The following is a 16,713-nucleotide window of genomic DNA, read 5'->3' as shown; positions in this document are numbered from 1 at the left end:
TTTTGAAATGCTGACAGTGTATGGGAAAATTTTTAAGACAAGAAAAATGTAAAGCACATAAAGAGATCAGATATTAAAATAAGAGGTACTTATATTTGAATTCTTTATTATTACTATACATTTCAGGAATTTACTTAGTATTCCTTAATCTAGGTTTCCTAATCTGTTTCCTTATCTGGAGATAAATTTAATGTCTAAAGACCAAATTATTTTATTAAATAAAATCACTGATGTAAAATTCTTCTCATGGAGTGTGATATAATATGCTTCAATAGTAGTCGTCTACTATTTTGTTTGTCATATTGTTGTTAGTAGGCTGGGGGAAACATGAGTTTTGAATATGTGAGAGAAGCAAGGACTAAAGGTATAGTTTTTCTTGTCATCCATGAAGCATGACTGTTTGAAGTTCTTTTAGTGGTTGAAAACAGATTATCAAAACTTGGGGAAATATCTGCATTTAGGAGATGGGAAAAAAGATTCATGAAAAGTGTCAGAGAAAGAGTAGTGCAAAATTTCAGAATAAATGCTATTATAGCTAATGATTGAGTACTATACATTTCAAGGTTGCTAAGAATATATTTCAAATATTCTCATCACAAAAAATTTAAATATTTGAGGTAAAGGATATGTTACTTAGCTTAATGTAATTATTCCACATAGAATTCTAAAATCATGATATTATACCTCATAATACAACATTTTGTACATTATAACAAAACAAATTGAAAAAACAATGAGTAAAAGCACATGGAAATTAGCTATTTTGGTAGGAATTATCTAGTTATTTAGCAAATTTGCTAATTTTCACTCTATAGCTATCATTAATACAGAAAAATAAAGGCATTAAATTCTATTTTTTTTTATTATAAAATTGTAAACAAATGGGATACATGTTGTTTCTCTGTCTGTACATGGCGTAAAGGCATACCATTTGTGTAATCATAAATCTACATAGGGTAATGTTGTTTGATTCATTCTGCCATTTTTTCCCTTCCCCCCCTCCCCTCCCACCCTTCCCCTCCATCTATACAGTCCTTCCTTCCTCCATTCCTGCCCCCCTCCCTAAACCCAACTCCAACCCCAACGCTAACCCTTCCCAACCCCCATTATGTGTCATCATCCACTTATTAGCGAAATCATTCTTCCTTTGGTTTTTTGAGATTGGCTTATCTCACTTAGCATGATATTCTCCAGTTTCATCCATTTGCCTGCAAATGCCATAATTTTATCATTCTTTATGGCTGAGTAATATTCCATTGTATATATATACCACATTTTCTTTATCCATTCATCAATTGAAGGACATCTAGGTTGGTTCCACAATCTGGCTATTGTGAACTGAGCAGCTATGAACATTGATGTGGCTGTATCTCTGTAATATGCTGATTTTAAGTCCTTTGGGTATAGGCCAAGGAGTGGGATAGCTCGGTCAAATGGTGTTTCCATTCCAAGTTTTCTAAGGAATCTCCACACTGCTTTCCAGAGTGGCTGCACTAATTTGCAGCCCCACCAGCAATGTAAGAGTGTACCTTTCTCCCCACATCCTCGCCAACACCTGTTGTTGGTTGTATTCTTGATAATTGCCATTCTAATTGGGGTGAGATGGAATCTTAGGGTGGTTTTGATTTGCATTTCTCTTATTACTAGAGATGTTGAACATTTTTCCATATGTTTGTTGATTGATTGTATATCTTCTTCTGTGAAGTGTCTATTCATTTCCTTAGCCCATTTGTTGATTGGATTATTTACATTCTTGGTGTAGAGTTTTTTGAGTTCTTTATAGATTCTGGAGATTAGCGCTCTATCTGAAGTATGTTTGGCAAAGATTTTCTCCCACTCTGTAGGCTCTTTCTTTGCATTGCTGATAGTTTCCTTTGCTGAGAGAAAGCTTTTTAGTTTGAATCTATCCCAGTTATTAATTCTTGCTTTTATTTCTTGTGCTATGGGAGTCCTGTTGAGGAAGTCTGGTCCTAAGCCGACATGTTGAAGCTCTGGACCTACTTTTTCTTCTATAAGATGCAGGGTCTCTGGTCTGATTCCGAGATCCTTAATCCATTTTGAGTTTAGTTTCGTGCATGGTGAGAGATATGGGTTTAGTTTCATTCTGTTGCATATGGATTTCCAATTCTCCCAGCACCATTTGTTGAAGAGGCTATCTTTTCTCCATTGCATATTGTTGGAACCTTTGTCTAGTATGAGAAAATTGTATTTATTTGGGTTTGTGTCCGTGTCCTCTATTCTGTACCATTGATCCACCTTTCTATTTTGGTACCAATACCATGCCGTTTTTGTTACTATTGCTTTGTAGTAGAGTTGAAGATCTGGTATTGCGATACCCCCTGCTTCACTCTTTCTGCCAAGGATTGCTTTAGCTATTCTGGGTTTTTTATTCTTCCAGATGAATTTCATAATTGCTTGCTCTATTTCTGTAAGGTACATCATTGGGATTTTCATTGGAATTGCATTGAATCTGTATAGCACTTTTGGTAGTATGGCCATTTTGACAATATTAATTCTTCCTATCCAAGAACATGGGAGATCTTTCCATCTTCTAAGGTTTTCTTGAATTTCTTTCTTTAGTGTTCTGTAGTTCTCATTGTAGAGGTCTTTCACCTCTTTTGTGAGATTGATTCCCAAATACTTTATTTTTTTCGAAGCTATTGTGAATGGGGTAGTTTTCCTAATTTCTCTTTCTGAAGATTCATCGCTTATATATAAAAATGCCTTCGATTTATGTGCATTGATCTTATATCCCGCTACTTTACTGAATTCACTTATGAGATCTAAAAGTTTTCTGGTGGAATTTCCTGGTTCCTCTAAGTATACCATCATATCATCAGCAAATAGGGATAGTTTGAGTTCTTCTTTTCCTATTCGTATCCCTTTAATTTCTTTGGTCTGTCTAATTGCTCTGGCTAGAGTTTCAAGGACGATATTGAATAGAAGTGGTGAAAGAGGGCATCCTTGCCTTGTTCCAGTTTTTAGAGGGAATGCTTTCAGTTTTTCACCATTTAGAATGATATTAGCCATGGGCTTAGCGTAGATGGCCTTTACAATGTTAAGGAATGTTCCCACTATCCCTATTTTTTCTAGTGTTTTGAGCATGAAGGGGTGCTGTATTTTATCAAATGCTTTTTCTGCATCTATCGAAATAATCATGTGATTCTTGACTTTAAGTCTATTGATATGGTGAATGACATTTATTGATTTTCTGATGTTGAACCAACCTTGCATCCCTGGGATGAAACCCACTTGATCATGGTGCACTATCTTTTTAATATGTTTTTGTATGCGATTTGCTAAAATTTTGTTGAGAATTTTTGCGTCGATGTTCATTAAGGATATTGGTCTGAAATTTTCTTTCCTCGATGTGTCTCTGTCTGGTTTAGGAATCAGGGTAATATTGGCTTCATAGAATGAGTTTGGGAGAGTTCCCTCCTCTTCTATTTTCTGGAATACTTTGAGAAGTATTGGAATGAGTTCTTCTTTAAAAGTTTTGTAGAACTCGGCTGAGAACCCATCTGGTCCTGGACTTTTTTTTGTTGGTAGGCTTTTGATGACTTCTTCTATTTCATTACTTGAAATTGGTCTATTTAAATTGTGTATGTCCTCCTCGTTCAGTTTAGGCAATTCATATGTCTCTAGAAACCTGTTGATGTCTTCGAAATTTTCTATTTTGTTGGAGTATAGATTTTCAAAATAGCTTCTAATTATGTTTTGTATTTCGGTCGTGTCTGTTGTGATATTTCCTTGTTCATTCCGAATTTTAGTGATTTGGGTTTTCTCTCGTCTTCTCTTTGTTAGTGTGGCTAAAGGTTTATCAATTTTGTTTATTTTTTCGAAGAACCAACTATTTATTTTGTCAATTTTTTGTATTGTTTCTTTCGTTTCAATTTCATTGATTTCAGCTCTCAGTTTAACTATTTCCTGTCTTCTACTACTTTTGGTGTTGGTCTGTTCTTCTTTTTCTAGGGCTTTGAGCTGTAGTGTTAGGTCATTTATTTTTTGAGTTTTACTTCTTTTATTAAATGCGCTCCATGAAATAAATCTTCCTCTAAGTACCGCTTTCATAGTGTCCCAGAGATTCTGATATGTTGTTTCTTTGTTCTCGTTTACCTCTAAGAATTTTTTAATTTCCTTCCTAATATCTTCTGTTATCCATTCATCATATAGTAGCATATTGTTTAATCTCCAGGTGTTGGAGTAGTTTCTGTTTTTTACTCTTTCATTAATTTGTAACTTTAATCCATTATGATCTGATAGAATACAAGGTAGTGTCTCTATCTTCTTGTATTTGCTGACATTAGCTTTGTGGCATAATATATGGTCTATTTTAGAGAAGGATCCATGTGCTGCTGAGAAGAAAGTGTATTCACTCTTGGTTGGATGGTATATTCTATAAATGTCTGTTAAGTCTAAATTATTGATTGTGTTATTGAGATCTATGGTTTCTTTGTTCAATTTTTGTTTGGAAGATCTGTCCAGTGGTGAAAGAGGCGTGTTAAAATCACCTAGTATTATTGTGTTATGGTCTATTTGGTTTCTAAAATTGAGAAGGATTTGTTTAACATACATGGATGAGCCACTGTTTGGGGCATAGATGTTTATGATTGTTATATCTTGCTGATTTATGCTTCCCTTAAGCAGTATGAAGTGTCCTTCTTTATCCCTTCTAACTAACATTGGCTTGAAGTCCACATTATCTGAAATGAGGATAGATACTCCAGCTTTTTTGCTGAGCCCATGTGCATGGTATGTTTTTCCCCATCCTTTCACCTTTAGTCTATGGGTATCTCTTTCTATGAGGTGAGTCTCTTGCAGGCAACATATTGTTGGATCTTTCTTTTTAATCCAATCTGCCAGTCTATGTCTTTTGATTGATGAATTCAGGCCATTAACATTCAGGGTTATTATTGAGATATGATTTGTATTCCCAGTCATTTGGTTCATATTTAAAATTTTTGACACATCTTGGTTCCTCCTTTATTTGACAGTTCCTTTAGGATAATTCCTCCCTTTGCTGATTTGCATCATTGTTTTTCATCTCTTCCTCATGGAATATTTTGCTGAGAATGTTCTGTAATGCTGGCTTTCTTTTTGTAAATTCTTTTAGCTTTTGTTTATCATGGAATGATCTTATTTCATCGTCAAATTTGAAGGTAAGTTTTGCTGGGTATAAGATTCTTGGTTGGCATCCATTTTCTTTCAGAGCTTGAAAAATGTTGTTCCAGGCCCTTCTAGCTTTTAGGGTCTGGATTGAAAAATCTGCTGATATCCGTATTGGTTTCCCCCTGAATGTAATTTGGTTCTTTTCTCTCACAGCCTTTAAAATTCTGTCTTTATTTTGTATGTTAGGTATTTTCATTATAATGTGCCTTGGTGTGGGTCTGTTGTAATTTTGTGTATTTGGAGTCCTATAAGCCTCTTGGACTTGATTTTCCATTTCATTCTTCAGATTTGGGAAATTTTCTGATATTATTTCTTTAAATAGATTGTTCATTCCTTTGGTTTGTTTCTCTAAGCCTTCCTCAATCCCAATAATTCTCAAATTTGGCCTTTTCATGATATCCCATAGTTCTTGGAGATTCTGTTCATGATTTCTCACCATCTTCTCTGTTTGTTCAACTTTGTTTTCGAGGTTAAATATTTTGTCTTCAATATCTGAAGTTCTGTCTTCCAGCTGTTCTATCCTATTGGTTATGCTTTCTATGGAGTTCTTAATTTGGTTTATTGTTTCCTTCATTTCAAGGATTTCTGTTTGGTTTTTTTTCAATATCTCTAACTCTTTATTGAAATGATCTTTTGCTTCCTGAATTTGCTCTGTTAACTGTCGATTGGTGCGATCGTTCAATGCCTGCATTTGCTCTTTCATCTCATCGTTTGCTTCCCTAATCATTTTAATTATGTACATTCTGAACTCCCTTTCTGTCATTTCTTCTGCCATGCTGTCGTTGGATTTTATTGATGTAACATCTAGATTTGTTTGGGGCATTTTCTTCCCTTGTTTTCTCATATTGTTCAGGGATCAGTGGGTCATTAAGATATTGCAGATTTCCTCTATCAACTTATAATGTCCCTGAAGATTGCTAGTATATCCCCTCTTATCCTTCAGTAGCCTGAAGTCTTGGAGGAGGTTGATAATGCAGAGCTCCACAAAGAAGCTGCCTCTCTAGGTGTGGTAACCCTCAGGTGGCGTATATTCCCTGCTAGTGGGCGGAGGTGCCTCCACTTGTTGACCAATGGTCATCCAATGGGGAAGTAGACTGTGGGCTGAGGCAAGGCCTGTTTGTGCCTATGTCTCTGGCTTTACCGTCCCTGTGGGAAAACCTCCCCCGGCCGGGAAGAGTCACTCGGTGGGGACGTCTCGCTAGTCAGTTGCCCTCCTAGAGGTTCCCCTCAATCTACAACTACCTCCTGGGCTGGGCTGTCTTCTTCTGCAACGATCCCAGGGGCCCGGGCCTACGTCCTGGGCCTGGGAGCCTCACCCTTCGCAGGCGAGTCTCCTTAGGCTGCCTCTCCCAGAGAATCTGGCCGCCGCCCTGGAAACTTCGCTCCGCCCCTAGGCGTGTCTCTGTGCGGCTCTTCCAGCAAGAAGCCACCTAGCTCCTGGGACCCTGCTCTGCACCAATCGCCTGGCTATGCAGCCCCTCCCCTGAGCCACCACCTGGAGCCCCGTACAATAGCTCCGAGACACAGAGACCCGCCACACACCTCCTCCTCCGGACAGCCGCCCGGTTTCCGACGCAGTCACTAGGAATCCAAACAACTCACTTCGGGTCTCCTCCTCCCGCCAACCACCCGTAGCCCTAGGCAGTCACTCCAAGTCCAAGTGACCCGCCCTGTTCCCTCTCCTCCTCCTTGGGGTAGCCCCCCAGGTGTTCAGGAACGGTGGCTCCGAGACCAGGTGACTCACCACGCTCCTCCTCCAGGCAGGCCACCGGTGTTCAGGAGCGGTTGCTTTTAGTCCAATCAGCTCACCACTCGCCTCCTCCTCTGGCAACCGCCTGTGGTTCTGATGCAGTCACTCCCAGGCTAAGCGTCCCACCGCTCTCCTCCTCCAGGCAGGCCACCAGTGTTCTGGAGCAGCTGCTCCGAGTTCAAACAGCTCGTCATGCAGCTCCTCCTTTGGCAACTGCCCGCAGCTCTGATGCAGTCACTCCCAGGTCAAGCAACACGCCGCGCTCCTCCTCCTCCTCCGGGCAACCTCCCGGCACTCAGGAGCGCTCGCTCTGGGTTCAAACAGTTTACCACGCAGCTCCTCTTCTGGCAACCGCCTGTGGTTCTGATGCAGTCACTCCCAGACCAAGTGTCCCGTCGCGCTCCTCCTCTTCCTCCGGGCAGTCCCCCGGCGCTCAGGAGCGCCCACTCTGAGTTCAAACAGCTCACCACGCAGCTCCTCCTCTGGCAACCGCCCGTGGCTCTGATGCAGTCACTCCTAGACCCAAGCGACCCGCCGGGCCTCTCCTCCTCCTCCGGGCAACCCCCCCGGTGTTCGGAAGCGGTCACTCTGGGTCAAACAGCTCGCCACGCAGCTCCTCCCCAGGCAGCCATCCGGAGCCCCAGCGGCTGCTCGAGTCCAAGCGCTATGCTGAGCCGCCGCCTCTACGATGATCCCAGTTGTCCGTGTTTACCGCTCCAGCGGGGGGAGGGGCGTCTCGCCGAGCAACTCCACTTCACAAATTCCCTGCGTTCCGGGGCTACCGCCCCATCCGGGACGCCTCCCCAACAGGAGAGACTCACCCGGCAGCTTTGAGTTGGTCCCAAGTCTCTCACTATCTCCTCTTTTGAATCTTGCGTCCTGGAGCAGCGTGAAATGCAGCCGCCCTCTAGTCCGCCATCTTGCTCTCTCTCGGCATTGAATTCTAAACAGGTACATTTCTAAAAGTAATGGTAACAGAGCCAAACAGTCTTTACTAAAAATCTCAACCAGGATGTGGGTGGATAGAAGGCTACTGAATGATATGTAGGTCACTGGTGCTATTGGAAGGCATTTATCAAAGAAGTATGTTTCTAGATTTTTGACCTCTGGTCAGACTTCCCCCAAACTGCTTAATTGGTAGTATCATATTCCATAGTATTAATTATGCATATCATTCACCACCTTGTATCTACAAGTCTTAAACACTCCAGTTGAACATAGAATGGTTTGGGAATTTCTAAAACTTACAAATCTTAAATAGCCATGGGAGACTCTTTACCAGCAGCCATCAGTTTTATGTTTGGTTAAAATGAATATAATAACTTTGAAACTGAATGGCACTTTTGATTTTAATGCATGTTAAATGATAATTAATTAAGCTAATTAACTTAATTTTCAATTATATTATTAGGTAGACGTATTGTGAGTTCTCATTTTATTTGCAAGTGTACTGCAAAGAAAATATTGCAGTATATTAAAAAGTGAGAAGTGTCATGGCTTGTATTTAAAACTTAGTAAAGAATTTGCGTTAAAATGTGTACTGGTTCATTCCCTTCTTTACTTACTATCCTTCCTTTTTATAAACTTTCTATTTTCTCATTTTAAAAGTCATTTCCTTCCTTCTTATATTTCTTTCAATTGCCATTCCTCCTTTTATTCTTTATGAATTACTTCACTTGATACCTCATATGAGTAACCATTTTAAGGCAGAGATGTTAGTCCAGGGTAGACTTTTTTATTTGAGGCGAAAGAGGCATGGTGAACTCTTTATGTAAGCCCTATTTTGGCTCTCAGAAAGAAAAGAAAGAGAGAGAGAGAGAGAGAGAGAGAGAGAGAGAGAGAGAGAGAGAGAAGCCCTGTGATTATCTTTCCCATGCTGTGCTGCCTCACCTTAGGCCCAGAGCAATGGAGTCATTTGATGACTGAGACCTCTGATATCCTTATAAAAATTTAGAGATCACTGTACTCCTTGGCAGAAGTGTGACCTGTAAGGGAAGTCACTTTTGGAATGCTGCCAAGGACTTAGAGGTGGCCAGCAATACAATCTTGATGAGTTCCATCTTTTTAAGGAAAATCATAATTACAATCTAAAAGAACTCTGGACACCCTAACACCAACATCTCAGCTCTCCTTCTCAGATTTGAGGCATTCACAGACATGGTTATTTAGCAGAAGAAATCATCAGTACACTTGGCAGAAGGGCACAGCGGCATGGGGATTGAAGTCAGGCCCTGTTCTTTAGTAACTGTGAGGAGGACGAACTGTATGTACCCTGTGAACCTTCAGTCTTTTCTTGTAGGTGGGTAGGGGTAATGACACCAAAGTGGCAACATTATTTGAGAATGACTAACTGTACTGCATTCAACCCTCCATATTCATGGGTTTGGCATCCTCAGATTCATCTGACCATAGATTGAAAATACTAAAACAAGTATTCAAATTGTATCTGCATGAAACATGAACAGACATTTTCTTGCTAAAATTCCCTAAACAACATAGCATAACACCTATTTACATAACACATCCATTGTATTAAGCTTTTTTTTTTTTTCACGCTAGAACAGTTAATTTTATTTGATCAGGAGCTCATATTGCAAGCATTAAAGCGAGTGAGCCCGGGCTTTGATCCTGTAACCCATATCACATATTAAGGAAGAAGCAAACTGATCCATGTACATAGATGAAGACTAAAGGCTCAGGGTTAATCAATCACATTGTAGTTTTCCAATTTCTATAACCTGCAACTCGGTAGTTACAGGTCTTTTAGGTGCTTCTGGATGTCCCACAGGGTATCTGCACTTTTCTTGAGCTGAGCAAAGTCATCATCCTTCAGCTTCTGGTGGATAATGCTGTTAATCCCTGAGCATTAAGGACACAGGGAAGGCTCAGAAAGACTTGATTCTCAAAGCCATAGATCCCCTCAGCATGGTTGACACTGGATGAATCCTGGATAGATTTTTAAACATGGATTCAATGAGGTCAGCCACACTTAACCCAATAGCCCAGTTGGTGTATCCTTTTAGCTTGATGATTTCATAGACACTTTCTTTTTTTTTTATTTTTTTTTTATTTATTTTTTATTTTTTTATTATAAAATTGTAAACAAATGGGATACATGTTGTTTCTCTGTCTGTACATGGCGTAAAGGCATACCATTTGTGTAATCATAAATCTACATAGGGTAATGTTGTTTGATTCATTCTGCCATTTTTTCCCTTCCCCCCCTCCCCTCCCACCCTTCCCCTCCATCTATACAGTCCTTCCTTCCTCCATTCCTGCCCCCCTCCCTAAACCCAACTCCAACCACAACACTACCCTTCCCACCCCCCATTATGTGTCATCATCCACTTATTAGCGATATCATTCTTCCTTTGGTTTTTTGAGATTGGCTTATCTCACTTAGCATGATATTCTCCAGTTTCATCTATTTGCCTGCAAATGCCATAATTTTATCGTTCTTTATGGCTGAGTAATATTCCATTGTATATATATACCACATTTTCTTTATCCATTCATCAATTGAAGGACATCTAGGTTGGTTCCACAATCTGGCTATTGTGAACTAAGCAGCTATGAACATTGATGTGGCTGTATCTCTGTAATATGCTGATTTTAAGTCCTTTGGGTATAGGCCAAGGAGTGGGATAGCTGGGTCAAATGGTGTTTCCATTCCAAGTTTTCTAAGGAATCTCCACACTGCTTTTCAGAGTGGCTGCACTAATTTGCAGCCCCACCAGCAATGTAAGAGTGTACCTTTCTCCCCACATCCTCGCCAACACCTGTTGTTGGTTGTATTCTTGATAATTGCCATTCTAATTGGGGTGAGATGGAATCTTAGGGTGGTTTTGATTTGCATTTCTCTTATTACTAGAGATGTTGAACATTTTTCCATATGTTTGCTGATTGCTTGTATATCTTCTTCTGTGAAGTGTCTATTCATTTCCTTAGCCAATTTGTCGATTGGATTATTTACATTCTTGGTGTAGAGTTTTTTGAGTTCTTTATAGATTCTGGAGATTAGCGCTCTATCTGAAGTATGATTGGCAAAGATTTTCTCCCACTCTGTAGGCTCTTTCTTTGCATTGCTGATAGTTTCCTTTGCTGAGAGAAAGCTTTTTAGTTTGAATCTATCCCAGTTATTAATTCTTGCTTTTATTTCTTGTGCTATGGGAGTCCTGTTGAGGAAGTCTGGTCCTAAGCCGACATGTTGAAGCTCTGGACCTACTTTTTCTTCTATAAGATGCAAGGTCTCTGGTCTGATTCCGAGATCCTTAATCCATTTTGAGTTTAGTTTCGTGCATGGTGAGAGATATGGGTTTAGTTTCATTCTGTTGCATATGGATTTCCAATTCTCCCAGCACCATTTGTTGAAGAGGCTATCTTTTCTCCATTGCATATTGTTGGAACCTTTGTCTAGTATGAGAACATTGTATTTATTTGGGTTTGTGTCCGTGTCCTCTATTCTGTACCATTGATCCACCTTTCTATTTTGGTACCAATACCATGCCGTTTTTGTTACTATTGCTTTGTAGTAGAGTTGAAGATCTGGTATTGCGATACCCCCTGCTTCACTCTTTCTGCCAAGGATTGCTTTAGCTATTCTGGGTTTTTTATTCTTCCAGATGAATTTCATAATTGCTTGCTCTATTTCTGTAAGGTACATCATTGGGATTTTAATTGGAATTGCATTGAATCTGTATAGCACTTTTGGTGGTATGGCCATTTTGACAATATTAGTTCTTCCTATCCAAGAACATGGGAGATCTTTCCATCTTCTAAGGTTTTCTTGAATTTCTTTCTTTAGTGTTCTGTAGTTCTCATTGTAGAGGTCTTTCACCTCTTTTGTGAGATTGATTCCCAAATACTTTATTTTTTTCGAAGCTATTGTGAATGGGGTAGCTTTCCTAATTTCTCTTTCTGAAGATTCATCGCTTATATATAAAAATGCCTTCGATTTATGTGCATTGATCTTATATCCCGCTACTTTACTGAATTCACTTATGAGATCTAAAAGTTTTCTGGTGGAATTTCCTGGTTCCTCTAAGTATACCATCATATCATCAGCAAATAGGGATAGTTTGAGTTCTTCTTTTCCTATTCGTATCCCTTTAATTTCTTTGATCTGTCTAATTGCTCTGGCTAGAGTTTCAAGGACGATATTGAATAGAAGTGGTGAAAGAGGGCATCCCTGCCTTGTTCCAGTTTTTAGAGGGAATGCTTTCAGTTTTTCACCATTGAGAATGATATTAGCCATGGGTTTAGCGTAGATGGCCTTAACAATGTTAAGGAATGTTCCCACTATCCCTATTTTTTCTAGTGTTTTGAGCATGAAGGGGTGTTGTATTTTATCAAATGCTTTTTCTGCATCTATCGAAATAATCATGTGATTCTTAACTACTCTGTTGATATGGTGAATGATATTTATTGATTTCCGGATGTTGAACCAACCTTGCATCCCTGGGATGAAACCCACTTGATCATGGTGCACTATCTTTTTAATATGTTTTTGTATGCGATTTGCTAAAATTTTGTTGAGAATTTTTGCGTCGATGTTCATTAAGGATATTGGTCTGAAATTTTCTTTCCTCGATGTGTCTCTGTTTGGTTTAGGAATCAGGGTAATATTGGCTTCATAGAATGAGTTTGGGAGAGTTCCCTCCTCTTCTATTTTCTGGAATACTTTGAGAAGTATTGGAATGAGTTCTTCTTTAAAAGTTTTGTAGAACTCGGCTGAGAACCCATCTGGTCCTGGACTTTTCTTTGTTGGTAGGCTTTTGATGACTTCTTCTATTTCATTACTTGAAATTGGTCTATTTAAATTGTGTATGTCCTCCTCGTTCAGTTTAGGCAATTCATATGTCTCTAGAAACCTGTTGATGTCTTCGAAATTTTCTATTTTGTTGGAGTATAGATTTTCAAAATAGCTTCTAATTATGTTTTGTATTTCGGTCGTGTCTGTTGTGATATTTCCTTGTTCATTCCGAATTTTAGTGATTTGGGTTTTCTCTCGTCTTCTCTTTGTTAGTGTGGCTAAAGGTTTATCAATTTTGTTTATTTTTTCGAAGAACCAACTATTTATTTTGTCAATTTTTTGTATTGTTTCTTTCGTTTCAATTTCGTTGATTTCAGCTCTGAGTTTAACTATTTCCTGTCTTCTACTACTTTTGGTGTTGGTCTGTTCTTCTTTTTCTAGGGCTTTGAGTTGTAGTGTTAGGTCATTTATTTTTTGAGTTTTACTTCTTTTATTAAATGCGCTCCATGAAATAAATCTTCCTCTAAGTACCGCTTTCAGAGTGTCCCAGAGATTTTGATATGTTGTTTCTTTGTTCTCGTTTACCTCTAAGAATTTTTTAATTTCCTTCCTAATATCTTCTGTTATCCATTCATCATATAGTAGCATATTGTTTAATCTCCAGGTGTTGGAGTAGTTTCTGTTTTTTACTCTTTCATTAATTTGTAACTTCAATCCATTATGATCTGATAGAATACAAGGTAGTGTCTCTATCTTCTTGTATTTGCTGACATTAGCTTTGTGGCATAATATATGGTCTATTTTAGAGAAGGATCCATGTGCTGCTGAGAAGAAAGTATATTCGCTCTTGGTTGGATGGTATATTCTATAAATGTCTGTTAAGTCTAAATTATTGATTGTGTTATTGAGATCTATGCTTTCTTTGTTCAATTTTTGTTTGGAAGATCTGTCCAGTGGTGAAAGAGGCGTGTTAAAATCACCTAGTATTATTGTGTTATGGTCTATTTGGTTTCTAAAATTGAGAAGGATTTGTTTAACATACATGGATGAGCCACTGTTTGGGGCATAGATGTTTATGATTGTTATATCTTGCTGATTTATGCTTCCCTTAAGCAGTATGAAATGTCCTTCTTTATCCCTTCTAACTAACATTGGCTTGAAGTCCACATTATCTGAAATGAGGATGGATACTCCAGCTTTTTTGCTGAGCCCATGTGCATGGTATGTTTTTCCCCACCCTTTCACCTTTAGTCTATGGGTATTTCTTTCTATGAGATGAGTCTCTTGCAGGCAACATATTGTTGGATCTTTCTTTTTAATCCAATCTGCCAGTCTATGTCTTTTGATTGATGAATTCAGGCCATTAACATTCAGGGTTATTATTGAGATATGATTTGTATTCCCAGTCATTTGGTTCATATTTAAAATTTTTGACACATCTTGGTTCCTCCTTTATTTGACAGTTCCTTTAGGATAATTCCTCCCTTTGCTGATTTGCTTCTTTGTTTTTTATCTCTTCCTCATGAAATATTTTGCTGAGAATGTTCCGTAATGCTGGCTTTCTTTTTGTAAATTCTTTTAGCTTTTGTTTATCGTGGAATGATCTTATTTCATCGTCAAATTTGAAGGTAAGTTTTGCTGGGTATAAGATTCTTGGTTGGCATCCATTTTCTTTCAGAGCTTGAAAAATGTTGTTCCAGGCCCTTCTAGCTTTTAGGGTCTGGATTGAAAAATCTGCTGATATCCGTATTGGCTTCCCCCTGAATGTAATTTGGTTCTTTTCTCTCACAGCCTTTAAAATTCTGTCTTTATTTTGTATGTTAGGTATTTTCATTATAATGTGCCTTGGTGTGGGTCTGTTGTAATTTTGTGTATTTGGAGTCCTATAAGCCTCTTGGACTTGATTTTCCATTTCATTCTTCAGATTTGGGAAATTTTCTGATATTATTTCTTCAAATAGATTGTTCATTCCTTTGGTTTGTTTCTCTAAGCCTTCCTCAATCCCAATAATTCTGCATTATCAACCTCCTCCAAGACTTCAGGCTACTGAAGGATAAGAGGGGATATACTAGCAATCTTCAGGGACATTATAAGTTGATAGAGGAAATCTGCAATATCTTAATGACCCACTGATCCCTGAACAATATGAGAAAACAAGGGAAGAAAATGCCCCAAACAAATCTAGATGTTACATCAATAAAATACAACGACAGCATGGCAGAAGAAATGACAGAAAGGGAGTTCAGAATGTACATAATTAAAATGATTAGGGAAGCAAACGATGAGATGAAAGAGCAAATGCAGGCATTGAACGATCGCACCAATCGACAGTTAACAGAGCAAATTCAGGAAGCAAAAGATCATTTCAATAAAGAGTTAGAGATATTGAAAAAAAACCAAACAGAAATCCTTGAAATGAAGGAAACAATAAACCAAATTAAGAACTCCATAGAAAGCATAACCAATAGGATAGAACAGCTGGAAGACAGAACTTCAGATATTGAAGACAAAATATTTAACCTCGAAAACAAAGTTGAACAAACAGAGAAGATGGTGAGAAATCATGAACAGAATCTCCAAGAACTATGGGATATCATGAAAAGGTCATAGACACTTTCGACCACCAACTTATGCACTTCCTTCCAGTTTTCTCTATTGTTGTCCATTCCCATTTCTGGATTTAATTCCTGGAGAGAAACACCAGTCATGTTCACTCCACTGCACACATCCACACTTGAACCTCCATGTTCTCCCAAAATTCATCCATGGCAACTTCTGGGATGAATGCCAAGTTTCTCAGCCATAAGATAGCGAAATCTAGCAGAATCCAGATTATACCCACTTCCAATCACATGGCACTTGGGTAATCCACTTAGTTTCCAGGTAACATATGTAAGAATGTCCACTGGGTTGGAAAACACAATTATGATGCAATCGGAACTGTACTTGACAATCTGAGGAATAATGAATTTGAAGACATTGACATTTCTCTGCACCAGATTGAGACAACTGTCCCATTCCTGTTGACAAACTCCTGAAGTTACCACCACAATCTTAGAATTGGCAGTTACAGAGTAATCTTTATCTGCCACAATTTTAGGTGTTTGAAGAAATAAGCTTCCATGCTGCAGGTCCATCATTTCTCTTATGAGTTTATCTTCCAAAACAATCACCAGGGCAAGTTCATCAGCCAGAGACTTTCCCAGAATGCCAATGGCACACACCATACCAACTTGTCCAACACCCACTACCATGATCTTATTGTCGGGGACTGCTGCCTCTTCTTCTGCAACTGGTGCAATTAGTTTTTCCTTAAGGGTTGCCATTTTTAATAGGCAAGAGAAGGCTCTGGAGACCACTGGAAGAGTCTGGTGAAGACAACGTCAGCTGCCCCATTGTATTAAGTTTTATAATTAATCTAGAGATGTTTTAAAGAATATGAGATTATATTCATGGAATACAAGCAGATACTATGCCATTTTATATAAAGAATTTGAGCATTCATGGATTTTAGTAACTGCCTGGAGTCCTAAAACCAATTCCCCCCCCTGGATACCAAGGGATGACTTTATGTATTTTCCTAGACAACATTGGCATAAGACAGGCATTTAATAATGAATGTTTATAAATTTTGTTCATTAAAGTTATTTGTAATAATTTCATTTCCTTTAAAAATATTTTATGGATGTACTAACACTCAAAGAATACAACAGTTGAAATATCATTGTCATTTTAAATAATGCATTAGATCCTTTCAACACATTGTTGGGAAACTAGGATATTAACTGTCATTTAACCAAAGAGGAAAATCTTGTTAATGATTAAGAAATATGGTAATATTCATTTTAAGTCATGGCCATATTGATTTTAATTAACCTTGTCTTCTAAGGAAAATAACTACTGAGAATTTATTTTTCCTGGGAGCTTGGTTTATTTGAATTAAGAACAATATCACCATATTTCCATGCCACAGACTTACTATGGTATTTTTCTCTTAGGGTTTCTGTTCACTTGATCAGTTATTCAGAAGTCACAAGACTAT

The 16,713-nt window shown here is 38.4% G+C and overlaps 1 pseudogene; it reads right to left on the bottom strand.

Annotated features, from left to right (window-relative positions):
* Window positions 1–9,671: 9,671 nt before the first annotated feature.
* Window positions 9,672–15,997, bottom strand: LOC124994679 (L-lactate dehydrogenase B chain-like; annotated as a pseudogene).
* Between the last annotated feature and the right edge of the window lie 716 nt (window positions 15,998–16,713).

Source organism: Sciurus carolinensis, chromosome 10, assembly GCF_902686445.1.
Source record: "Sciurus carolinensis chromosome 10, mSciCar1.2, whole genome shotgun sequence".
Lineage (NCBI taxonomy): Eukaryota > Metazoa > Chordata > Mammalia > Rodentia > Sciuridae > Sciurus > Sciurus carolinensis.
The sequence above is the reverse complement of the archived record's forward strand: the minus strand, read 5'-3'. Positions and strand labels throughout refer to the sequence as shown.